Consider the following 12,403-nt stretch of genomic DNA (forward strand, 5'->3'; position numbering starts at 1 on the left):
CTTCCAAGCTTTCTTAATCTCTCTATCGTCGAGAGCGAGCGAGCTATCGCCTCGAAGCTCTCAAAGCCGTCGTGCTCTCCGCGGTCACCATAGCTTTGATACCAATTGAAGGGGATCGGGGAGCACCACAGACGGAGAGTGAGCGAGAGAGAAGGAGACACACACACGATGTGGGTGGGGAGACTGTGAAGTGGCAGCTCCCCCTATACAGTATACTCACTATAAGTATAGGGTAACAGTGGGCGGGCGCCCATGACCTGGGCGACCGGTCAAGGCACATAGGCCTTAACCCCAACATGTGTGTGTGTGTGTGTGTGTGTGTGTGTGTGTGTGTGTGTGTGTGTGTGTGTGTGTGTGTGTGTGTGTGTGTGTGTGTGTGTGTGTGTGTGTGTGTGTGTGTGTGTGTGAGAGAGAGAGAGAGAGAGAGAGAGAGAGAGAGAGCCAGAGATCCCAAACTTGCAAGATGAGTTTTCTTCTATGTTTTGAGTTTTCTTCTATGTTTTGAAGCACAATTTCATCGAGCAAACAAATTGAGCTATTGGGTAGTGGTAAAGAAGAGAAACATGCATACACCATTCTCACTTATGTGTATTCATTCACAATCTTGATCTTACAGGCTATACATTGATCGATGGGACAATTGACACTCCATGAATTTCAACAAGCTCTTAAGACAAATTTCCCACTCCATTCGTTTAAGCATGGTCCTAGGAAGAAATAGTTTAGATAGGCCTTAAAGCCATGCTTAGTTTCTAAAGTGTGTTCACAAAGACCAAGCATCACTCCATGATTTCATGACTAATCAGCCTAACAAGTCCTTCAAATTATGGCTGTACATTATACATTGTACGTATAATACACTTTACTTGGGCATATTATACAACCTTTCATATTAAAATAACGTATTATATAGTGCCATGTCATCAAAAACATTTTCTCGTATAATTTTCTAATAGTTCAATTGAATTATTCTAAATTACATGTATGCATATATGACCAAGCATCAAGCCATGATTTCATGATGAATCAGCCTATAACAAGTCCTTGTATTGATCCCTACCATCAAATCATGGTCTTATAATCTTCAAAAGTAGGTTGCATTGCACGTTATATGGTGTACGTATTATACACTTTAGTCGGGCATATTACAAACTTTCATATTAGACAAACGTATTATACGATGCCACATCAACAAAAACATTGTCTTGTATAATTTTCTATTAGTTTGATTGAATAGAAATCTTCAATTAAAATACTAGTTAGATTAAACTAATATTTGATTGAAATACATAATTCTATATAGAAGGCACACCGATTTGCCAATTATTAGTGTCTGTGTGCCTAAAAAGTTCTTAATGTGCAAGATTAATTTGATGCATGATTGCAAAGTTGATGTGTGTAATGCTTAATTGCTACGTTTTTTAGCTCAAAAAATTGTGTCAGTTTTTTACCTAAAAATGCCGGTTAAATTGCTTAGTTTTGGTTTTTATTAGCAAAATTTGGTAATTAAATCAATGTTATATTTGAGTTTTAATTTGGCTGCACTAATTTTCTATGTGTGGAGAATTTTCAAAAAAAATTCGGATAATTTTTTGTATTTTTTGGCTAATTTTTATATTAAACTTCACTTAATTTAGTATAAAGATTTGATATCTTGCGATCTTGATGAGCTGTTTTGTGTGCATACTTATGGCATCATTTTGAATGTTTTTGTGTCCTTATTTGTTTAGTTTTGAGCGTTTCGTTATTTTCAAGGCCCGGGTTGTTGACATTGTCGTCAACGGTATTTTCGACACAAACTGCTATTTTTTGGTGGGTTTGTGCGTGTCAAAAGTACTCAATTGTGATTGCCGATGTTTTTTGAGATTTATAGAATTTTTTGGGAATTTTCTTGCATTTGTTTGGATTTCTTGGTAATTTTTAGCATTTTCGGGCTGATTAGGGCATTTTCGAGCATTTGAAAAAAAATGAAAAACAAATTGGGTTCGACAGGCGCTGGCGATTGGTCACAAGCTTGGACGCATGCTTCGGTAAGTTTTCAAAAATCGTGCAGACTCTGCAATAAAATTTTGGGCTTCAGCAAAAAAAATGGACTCCTACGACTTTGTAGGTGAGACCCCTCCACCAGCCATCTCAGGCACGTTGAAGATACTCTCTCTCATCCCCACCCCGCTCTCCCTCTTCCTTTGGTCACTTGTGGGACCCACAGGTTTAATAAAATCTCTCTCTCTCTCTCTCCCCCACGCCCCCCCCCCCCCCCCCCCCACGTTCCCTACCCAGCACACCGTAGGCCTCTTCGCCAGGCCCAGGCCCAGGCCCAGGCCCACCTTTTCTCTCCCGATTGCACGTCGACAGGCCATAAAGTCGTTTGTTCTCTCTCGCTAATGTAGAGCCACATTAGGCGTTATAGTTAGGCCTGGATCTTTTTCTCTCTTCTCTCTCTCTCTCTCTCTCTCTCTCTCTCTCTCTGTGTGTGTAACTTGCGCATGAAGGACCACCTTCTCTCTGCTCTGTGCACGCCCGCCGCCAACACCCACCTGCACACCTCGGCTTGCTCTCTCTCTTTTCCCCTCCTCCTGCTGCGCACTTATCACCACTCATGTGGTGACTCCCTCCTCAATTAGTGTGCGCCCGCCATCACGGTCGGCCATTTCTGACGGCACTCGAAGGTCAATCACTCGTCATTGCTAGCACATCATCGCCTAAGGGTTACCGTCATTGTCGGCTCCAGCTTAGGAGGTAAGGTTAGAATTTTTTATATTTAACTTAATTTATTTTTAATTTAACTAAGTTCATTTTTAATTTTATATTTTGAGATTTACTTAATTAAATTCCACCATTTTAAAAAAGTTAAAATTAAAACTACAAATAAAAATTCTCACATTTAAAAAAAACCCATAAAAATTAGAATCCAAAAAAACATAAAAACAATTCAAAAAAGTCAAAAAATCTTTTTTTTAAGTGTCTTTAAAAATCTATTAAAAAATCAAAAATTTCATAGAAAATTCATTAAAAAACCAAAAATAGCGTGGATAAATTCCAAAAAATAAAAAACTCATAAACACTCTCCAAAAGCGAGAAAAAATAGAAAATTTATAAGAAAATCCTTTACAAATAAATTTTCTAAAAAATATCAAAAAATAAAAAAATTCACAGAAAATAATAAAAATAAAAGGGAAGGAGTCAAAAAAGAACCCAAAAGAAAAAAGCAAAAAAGTCGTCGAGGAACTCAAACAACAAAAGAGTCAAGCAAAAAAAGTTTGCAGAAATGAAAAAAAAAGCGAGAAAAAGAGACCGAAGCGAGCCTTGATGCAAATAAAAAAATCCGAATTCGTCAAAAGAGAAATGAAATCGAGCAAAACCGAGAAATCGGATTTGCGTCGAAACTTGACTAGTTAAGAAACGTTCACACAAAGCTCAATTTGAAACTGGATTTTGAGTAAAATTTGGCCGTTAGGGCATTGTTTGCATGTTGAAATTGTGAATCAGGACTGAGATTAGCAGACTTCGGCAAAAATCCGAGTTGTAAAACTCTCTCGTATTTAAAATCTTGACCTACAGTCAAGGGAAACCCTTGGGAACCAAGACTTAATCATTTCAGCCTAGAATATCACTATTCTAGCCTAGTTTTGGGCATTATTCCCACAATTCAGTCAAGAAACGCCAAAGGCTAGAAGTCATTGTGCACGCCAAAAATTGGTGAGTACAAGCAATTGCAAGTTGGGCTTAGGATCGAACGACCAAGGACACAATTCACATTGGATTGCAGATTAGGCTATTCAGAGCCTAAATTTTCATCGTTCCAAAGACTGCAGCCGAGTCTGACACATTCGAGATAAAGTTAGCTAACTCTTTGAGATTGAAGAACAATCAATTGTCAAAATTTATTTGGCAAAATCTTGTCAAACCCGAAGCAAGAGAAATTTGATGGTGCAACATCAGAATCTGCAAGGAGACAGTCTTTTATCGATCGAGCTAGCATGGACTCAAGTCGAGTTGAGAGTTCACGTGCACGAGAACTAGAGCTAGTCAGAAGCAATGGCAGCACAGGCACAAGTGAAAAAGAGAAGATTTTACACCTCTATGGATACAATGGAGATAAGGTTTTGTATACAGAAGGCCATAGGTACCTAATGAGCATCAAAAGCAACACAGGAGCCAAGATCTTACTGATCAAAGTAAAACCAGATCCAGAGAACTCCCAAATGTTCATAGATTTCAGTGGAGCCAGGTATTGCAAGCTCAAAGATGAAGTTCTAATAGAAGTTCAGAAAGTAGACACAAGTGTTTATTCAGGTATCTGCATGTACCAACAAACCATCCATGCAACCAGGATCATTGTACATGGATAATAATGGTTGGATCTACGGTTGAGATCCAAAAATGAAAGATCCAACAGATCGGCCAATAGAGGCCAGAGTCTTTTTGGAGAACCTGGTCAAAGGCAATACAAAGATCAAGATTCTACAGCCTACTGCTAAGTGTTTTGAAAGAAGGTGCTGACAACTTGGAAAGCACAAAAGCAGAAACTCATCAGCAAAAGCTCAAGATGAAAGAACCAATCAACATATCACCAGTCATGGTGTATTGCTTAGATTGTGGAAGAAAAGGTGGTCATTTTCGAGAAGATTGTCTGAGAAATCCATCCAACAGGGACACGACAATTGCAAAGCAAAGCATGGAGCAAATTGGAAATGCGAATCCTGATGTAAGTGCATCTAACTCATCATTTTTGGTGCAATCAGATATTCATGCATTACCATTAGAAGCAACAGTAAAAGCATGAAAAAGTCAAAATTTGCATGAAGATGCACAGGCACCTGAAAGGCTTAAAAGTGATCCTTTGAACAACAAATTCCTGCGTGAATTTGGTCAAAGCGTCCAGATATCACCAAAGGTTGAAAAGAGTGTTAGGTTTGCAAATGATTTAGCATCCACAACGACTAGTGTGCAATCATTCACGAGTCTAAGGGGCACAAAAAAACAAACGTTGTTAGCATTGTATGGCACACATAATTCATATGCACACTATGTAGACCAAGAAGGGAAACTGTACAAAAAGGATCGACATGTGTTTGAGAGGCCCACATACGAGCTCATAGAATGGTGCCTAGTGATAGATCAGGAAGGATGGTTCATCTCAGAAGAAAGAATCTATTATAGTCCATCCTCTCTAGAGCTGAATGAGATTACCCAAATGAACCCAGAAATATATTCAGAGCCAAACTCTCCTCCATCGAAAATCAAGATTTGACTAGACCAACATATACTTTGATCAAAACAATCATAGATATAGACGAGTGTCTAAAATCTATGATGCTTTGGGTCCTGAAACCACAGAAGCTCATATCATAAGAGATCCATAAGATAGACAATATCAGGGTGAAGATGATGCTATCTACACCTTGACTCGAACAAACCATGTATATGATGTGCTCTCTGTGTCTTGGCTAATGGATTAAAATTCACAAAAGAAAAAGTATGAATTCAAGCTTGAAGGGTAGTTGTGTGTTGCAAATCATGGTATGAGATCCATGGAATCCCTAAGCCATCCTTTTATCAACATGTGAAGTTGGTATACATCAACATGTGCATGGAAATAAAGGAAACATTAGAAGAACTTTAGAGCATACTTGCATCCCTACTTGAAGATTTTGTGAGACAAAAGTAGAACAATGCTAGATGGGTCAAGAGAGATGCAACTAAAAGTACCAAAGACCTATAAGGACGTGGACATATTGGATGATATCAATTCAACCCTTGATGAGCTGGGGCAGCAAATTAGATGGCAGCCTCTTGGAATGGCTTGGCTACAAGTGAAGATGACATGTTATTCATGAAAAGGGTGTGTTCTATTCATGATCTACAGATCTAGGGTTTTTAACCTTGGCCTTGAACGTGCATGACACGAAGGATTTCCATATAGTGAGATATTAGTTCAGCTTCATACCTGCCAAGAAAGCCATTAAGCTTCGGTCGGCGGTCTTGTGCCAAGGCTCGTGGACCGGGGATAGACGGGCTGAGGAAATGGCCCATGTTCTAAGATGCAAAACTGAAAGTTGCTGGTATAATTGTAAATTCAATGAGTTGTCAAAGCCATCTTTAACTTAGAAAAATGTAATGCTAGGAGATTATGCAGTCTGCTAATTTACTGCCTTGGAAATGCTTTTGTTATATCTGAGGTGTTTTGGAAAATTATCATGTTCCATTTTACTGGTCTCAAAAGAGACTTAAAGTTTGCAGAAGTGTGAGGGGAAGTCGTACTCTCATTCGAATGAAGTGGGATATAGATTTTGTCAACCAAAAAAAACAAACAAAATAGTGTTGCAGTTAGAGATCACCTAATAGAGAAATATTGCTACAATACCAAAATTGATATACAAATCTATCATATGGGGGGGGGGATGTTGTATTTTCCTAGCTTCATAAGATCTAGATCTCATAGATCATGGCAACCTTGAGAAGCCTCTCAGGAGGTACGGGAAGAGTGAGTGCGGCAGTCCGGCATAATCGATAGATTGCATCATATAACACATCAATAACAAATCGCTTGAATCTGTTGGAATGAGGGGCGGCCCGCACTTCAGCTTTGCCTAGCATGTATGTCACTCCCCCTTCCTGCTTGCACTCTTCCAAAAACGCCACCTCTTGGAGTGCCTCCCTCCCATTGACGACATTGCGATCATCATCATCGACGACGACGACATTGCGATTGTGGACATCATGTCTTTCTTCAACTGCTGCCTTGGAATTTTTGGTGCTACTCTCTACTCCTGCATTTTCATTCTCTATCACCACTTGCAGTCCCTCTGCCTCATTGTTAATGGTCCCCTCCATTATATGTTTCTTTAAACTTTCCATCAGAGCTTCCTCAAAATTTTCCTCTTTGCTTGATTTGGGCTCTTTCTTGGATGCCATCGACCTTGCCTTCGATGATCCCTCCATGTACCCATACCTCGCCACACACCGATACACCCATTGCTTCTCGTTCATGCACCTCACCACTCTGGTTATTTTGAACCTCTCCTCTTCAGAGACTCTGCTTATATATAATCTTTCCTCTTTAGGGACTATAGCCACCGGTAATGTCTTGATCGTCACCAATACCAACACCGCATGTGTAGCATGAACATTCTCAAGGAAATGCTTGTACAATGGTGGCACACCATGGGCTTGGCGCGTGTAGACGAGGCCAACACCCGGCACCACAGCGGGAGATCGACCTCCACCGAGCTTACTTTGTGATACATGCTGATCATCTTCATTGCCAGTTTCAAGCTCGTACTTCTTCTTGCTCACATAGTGCCATACACACATAATGACAAGTAATATGCCTGCAAAAGCTATTGGGATGTAGCCGCCTTGGTCGAACTTGTAGAGGTTGGACGAAAAGTAGATAAGTTCGATGGTTAGGAACACCAGAGGAAAAGCAATGGTCAAATACATTGGTGTCTGCCATATGAATAGCATTATAAGGGTGAGAAGCACTGTAGTGACCATCATGACAGCTAAAACAGCAATACCATACGCATTTCCAAGAAGTGTCGTGGTCTTGAAAGCACCCGTAATGGCAATGCAAAGGAGCATTAGAGTCCAGTTCACCTCTGGCACATAGATTTGTCCTAGCATGCTCTTCGATGTATGTACGATCTTGACCCGAGGGAAGCATCCTAAAGCTTGCGATTGTTCAACGATTGAAAATGTGGCGGAGATCATGGCCTGGCTTGCAATGACGGCGGAGATGACGGCAATCGCAAACATTGGCCAAAAGATGAAATTGTAAGGAGGGATAGATTTGTAGAATGTTTGGGCAGCATCTTCAGGGAACTTCATCAGATAAGCTCCTTGCCCAAAGTAAGCTGCTATCAAGGAGGGAATGACAATAAATCCTAGTGATCTGCGGATCGACTCAACAGAGAAGTGGCTTACATCGGCAAACATGGCCTCGGTACCGGTTATGCAAAGTATGATGCCGCCTAGCGAGATCCAAGCTTGCGTACCGCGATCCATAAAGTACCTGACGATGTAATATGGATTGAAAGCGTATAGCACCCTCCAATCGTGCATTATAATGTTGTAGATGCCAATAGCAAATATGCATATAAACCACAGCATGAGAAATGGTGCGAAAAGCCAGCCAACTTTTGCTGTGCCAAAACGCTGTAAGCTGAAAAGCACTATCAAGATCACAATGGAGATCCACGCAACTTCATCGGTGCTTAGCTTCGGGAATTTTGTCTGCATCCCATCCACGGCTGACAAGACGGAGATCGCCGGAGTCAGGATACCATCACCGATGACTGCACATGTGCCGAGAAGAGTGATAATCAGCAAGATTTGCTTGACAAACTGGTTTTCTTCAAGAAATTGCCTGATTTTGGCAGCACGGAGAGGGTGGTGGTTCATGTGAATACAGGAATTCTTATCGAGGAGGTTATCATCGCCATCGCCGTGTTGCTGGCCAGGGGGCAATTGGCTGACTTTGGCGTGGCGACAGATGTAGGAGTAGAGGGCAAAGGTGCCGCCATTGCCGTTGTCATTGGCGTTCATGACGATGAGGGCGTATTTCACGAGGGGGAGAAGCATTAGGGTCCAGAAGATGAGGGAGACACAGCCCAAGATGTCATGGTGGGAGGGGAGGGAGCCATTGGGGAAGGTACTGCTAAAGACATAGAGAGGAGAAGTGCCCACGTCGCCATACACGACTCCAATGCTTTGAAAGGCCAGATACCAAACTGCCATTGTTTCCATGGCGCAGGAAGCGTCAAGCGTTGGCCTTTACTTCTCCATGAGCTGCTAGCAGATTTATTCAAGCCTCAAAACTTCATAAGGCAAACGCAGCGGGCGCCTATAGTTTTATGCTTTTGCTTTTATGTGTATACCTCAAATAGCAAGCAGATTCATCCATACTACACGGTCCTACGTTTGCTGTAATTTTAGATTTTACCTTCCACTTTTAACTTAGGATGTGGAAAAGCCTACAAAAATTGAAGAGATTTTATTTTTTTTTGTTCAGATATGCTCAAATTATTTGGGCAATTTCCACATTCAAGGTAGTACATAGTTTCTAGAGAAATGGTTTTTATGAGTATTAACACAAAACCCTAAACCGGACTTACCACACATATTGCTTTTGGTGTAGTTTTTCAAATTTAGATTCCCTTTTTCTTTGAAGACAATAATTACTTCGTGCGCTTAATACAATTTTTTTGAATGAGGCTAGAGGGCGAAGCCGCTTGGCCTAATCACAACCATCGTTCAAAAGCTTGACCAACAATGCCAAAGGCTTATCCAATGACGCTGAAAAAATGGGATGCTTCAGGTGATGGACCGTGTTGATTGCCGAGTGCATCCAAAACTTTTAAAAGTTGGTCCTACAAAAGTGTATACAACAATCACTACGATGGCAGAAGTCGCAGAAGAGGATATGATGGAAATCATAGTAGATATGATCGACCCGATGATGGAGATCAGGAAAGACATGATCGACGTGAGAGAAGGTATGAAAGACGAAGAGACCATGATAGGGAGGATGAGTATAGAAGCAATCATAACCACGGGGTTGGTGATTGAAGCACTCACAGAGAGCATGCTGATTGCAAGGATAGATACAATGGATATGCTAGTAGTGACAAATGGAGATGCTAGAAGCCCTAGCTCTTCAAAAGGGCATCAACCATAGGAACTTGAATTACTTTAAATACCTTCATGAAAAGCTTTGCAAATTGACAATGGAAAAATCTACAAACCAACAAAAAATATATATGCTTCAATAAGTTGTAAAGATTCCTTATCTGCATCCAAATCTTTAAATGTATTTGTTTACTTGGACCACACTACAAGACTACGGGGTAGGGCACGGCTTCTGTTCCTTATAATTTTTGGGGAGACACAATGTCGACTCTCCACCATACTTTTGTATGGCACTCTTGTATGTCATTCACTATATGGTCTATAATTTCTGTCATCTCCTCATTGTAGCCTATCAAAACATATATTTCGCTTAGTAGTACATTTTGATATCTTTTGTTGTAAATAACTTTAAGAAAATGTATTCTTCATTAGTAAATATTTGATGTCAAGATTTATATGTGTTTGAGGGAGACACATATTTTTGTTGCGCATTTATTATGTCTTGTGTCAGATCTTATGATGAGGATCCACATATTTCTTGCATGGATGGCTACAATCCAAGCGCAAATATCTAGGGACCAAGCTGTGACTAAATCTACAGTAGTCAAACACCCATATGCTAGATCCACAATGCATGTAGGTGGGTTTCATGAGAAGGACCACAATGCTTTCCTTTGAACTCAAGGTATGGCAAAATAACAATCACAATGACACTAAAAATATAACTTCATCATAAAAAAAGAAAGCCTACAACAAGGCCAACCAAGCAAGAGTAGTCTTTTGTATTGCCAAATTTCCACATGCAAGGCTTTTAAACTTTTAGAAGAATTTTGTTTTCTAAGCACTCCCACACACCTTAATGGTACTTTTTCACACACTACGTCCACCATGCACATGCTACTTTTGGTGTAGGTTTTCATATTAGCCTTTCTAGCTTCACACAAATATGCCCTTTACATGGAGCTTGTTCACACGCTTTTACTTCCATCATGCATGCTACTTTTGATGTAGGGTTTGGAGTGGGATGAGGTTTACAACAAAACCCAGTGTAAGATGACCAACCAAATATTTATTTAGTTGGCCATAAATTTAATACCCATGGCTGAGCTCATATGTTTTCTTTTGTACAATACTTTAATTTAATCTAAATACTTTTTTGCAATCCTTTAATCTAATCTAAATACATATGTTTTCTTTTGTACAATACTTTAATTTAATCTAAATTTCCATATCTCAAAAAAATCAATGAAGATGAAGGCCTTGATGCAAGCAAAGATATCTTGCATTTACAACAATACTTATGATGCAGCACAATGTCAAATTGAGTCTTTTTTAGATGAATGATTGGAGGACCTCTCTCTCTCATAGATGCCCCCTAATGGCATAAGAGATGTGTATTGATGACATTGTTCTGTTGGGTTGGGGACCATTTGCAAGCAAAGATATTTTGCATTTACAACAATACTTATGATGCGGCACAATGTCAAATTGAGTCTTTTTTAGATGAATGATTGGAAGACCTCTCTCTCTCTCTCATAGATCTATCAGGTACTCACTAGAAGCCCCCTGATGGCATAAGAGATATGTATTGATATGTTGGGTTGAGGACCGTCTGCAACTATACGTCTTTGAAGAAAAGTCACACAAAGGTGCTAGTTTCTTCTCTCCCCTACTACAAAGGCAATGTTTTTGGCCAAAGACTTTACAAGTGTCACTTGCCAAGGTTCCATGAAACATTCCTTTCTAGCCTTATCGCTCAAGTTAAGGTGTCTCACATTCTAGAGTAGTTTGGATCTACATTTGGAGATCCCTTCAAACATTTAATGTAGTTAGTCTATAATCAGCTTCATATATATTCTCTCCATGCTTGAGAATTGTGGTCATGTAGAAAATCCATTGTTATATATTTAGAATAGATGTATAATCCATTTTTGCAATTCTCAATATAAATATAGTTTGGACATGTAGACAATCCATTGTTACAGTACAAGGAGGGAGAAGCTAATTTCAAACGTTGGGAGAAACTTCCTCATGAACCTCCAAATGAGGGCAAACCATTGAAGGAATTTGAGGTTCCTCCCTAAAATTTAACTCCTATTATATGACTCATAGGTGGAGGAGGATAATACTGCTGTAGATTCATAGTTCAACTACAAAATAACAACAAAATCACAAAAAAAGAGAGAATAGAGAGCGAGTGGAGGAGAGGTAGAAGAGAGAGAAGTAGAGCAGCACGAGCATTGGGTAGAATCTCCTTGCATGTAGAAGTGAACATGATTGTTCTATATGTATTTAAATTATGGATTAAAATTTATTTTCAAAATAGATACAATTCACTTTGGTTAAAAATAGGAACTATTCATAGACTCCTTTCACAACAGAATTGTACTACCCTAATAATAATTGGCGCACGCCATCTGCATAGATTTGGTTGCACTATCTAGACTTGAAGCCATCACTCTGACACCTAGCCAACTCATTGATCTACTACACATCACATCGTACAATATCATATCGTCATCAGTATACCGAAAATATAATCAAATCCAACTTTAAAAATAGTCAAAATATTCAAATATTTATTTCCATTATAGAGGGGACCTAGGGATTCCACAACAATTTCCACCACCCCTTTTCACTTCTTTATTAGTACGTGATTTGCAAGTTACATGTTTGTGATAGGCGCATGGAGTCGCTTGGAGGAGTGGTAAAGAGATTGGCTCTCCAAGATTAGCATATGTTTGTATATCACATTACAAATGGGTTGGGT

General features: G+C 39.7%; 1 pseudogene; it reads right to left on the reverse strand.

Annotated features, from left to right (window-relative positions):
• Positions 1-6,258: 6,258 nt before the first annotated feature.
• Positions 6,259-8,840, reverse strand: LOC147423782 (potassium transporter 5 pseudogene; annotated as a pseudogene).
• Positions 8,841-12,403: the final 3,563 nt, after the last annotated feature.

The sequence above is a fragment of the Adiantum capillus-veneris genome, chromosome 26 (genome assembly GCF_014529385.1).
Source record: "Adiantum capillus-veneris isolate H3 chromosome 26, ASM1452938v2, whole genome shotgun sequence".
NCBI lineage: Eukaryota > Viridiplantae > Streptophyta > Polypodiopsida > Polypodiales > Pteridaceae > Adiantum > Adiantum capillus-veneris.